This window comes from Myotis davidii, unplaced genomic scaffold, assembly GCF_000327345.1.
Source record: "Myotis davidii unplaced genomic scaffold, ASM32734v1 scaffold133, whole genome shotgun sequence".
NCBI lineage: Eukaryota > Metazoa > Chordata > Mammalia > Chiroptera > Vespertilionidae > Myotis > Myotis davidii.
The window spans coordinates 3,141,159-3,141,803 of record NW_006284732.1 but is presented as its reverse complement, the minus strand read 5'-3'; the positions used below and the strand labels follow the sequence as shown (position 1 = coordinate 3,141,803).

The window sequence follows — 645 nt, the reverse complement described above, 5'->3', positions numbered from 1 at the left end:
AGGGATCTTTTAAGAAGAGGAAGAAGAAGAAAAAGGTAAAGAAACAAATTAAGAACAACAAATACACATCTATCAACAAGTGAATCTAAAAATCAAGTGAATAAATAATCTGATGAACAGAATGAACTGGTGATTATAATAGAATCAGGGACATAGAAAGGGAATGGACTGACTATTCTTGGGAGGAAAGGGGTGTGAGGGATGCCGGAAGAGACTGGACAAAAACCATGCACCTATGGATGAGGACAGTGGATGGGGAGTGAGGGCGGAGGGTGGGGTGAGAACTGGGTGGAGGGGAGTTATGGGGGGAAAAGAGGAACAACTGTAATAATCTGAACAATAAAGATTTAATTAAAAAAATATAAAAGTTATTGTTAAGGAAATTAAAAGCACAGTAAAGGCCAATGGGAGATGGTCAATTATATATTTAATGTAATTGAAAGTTAAAAGTATATATTTAATTAAAAGCACAGATTATTCCAGGCAAATGACCATTTTAACACTATAATAATATGAAAATCCATTTCTTTTTGAAATGTCTAAATTAAATCTTATCTAATAAAAAAGAAACATGGTAATTAGCATACATCCATTACCCTTCCCATTGGCTAATCAGGGAGATATGCAAATTAATTGCCAGCCACG

At 34.4% G+C, this 645-nt stretch overlaps 1 protein-coding gene across 1 annotated transcript in view; it reads right to left on the bottom strand.

Moving 5' to 3' along the window:
• Positions 1–645, bottom strand: part of UGGT2 (UDP-glucose glycoprotein glucosyltransferase 2) — a 159,004-nt gene that overhangs the window by 53,227 nt on the left and 105,132 nt on the right. The window lies entirely within an intron of this gene.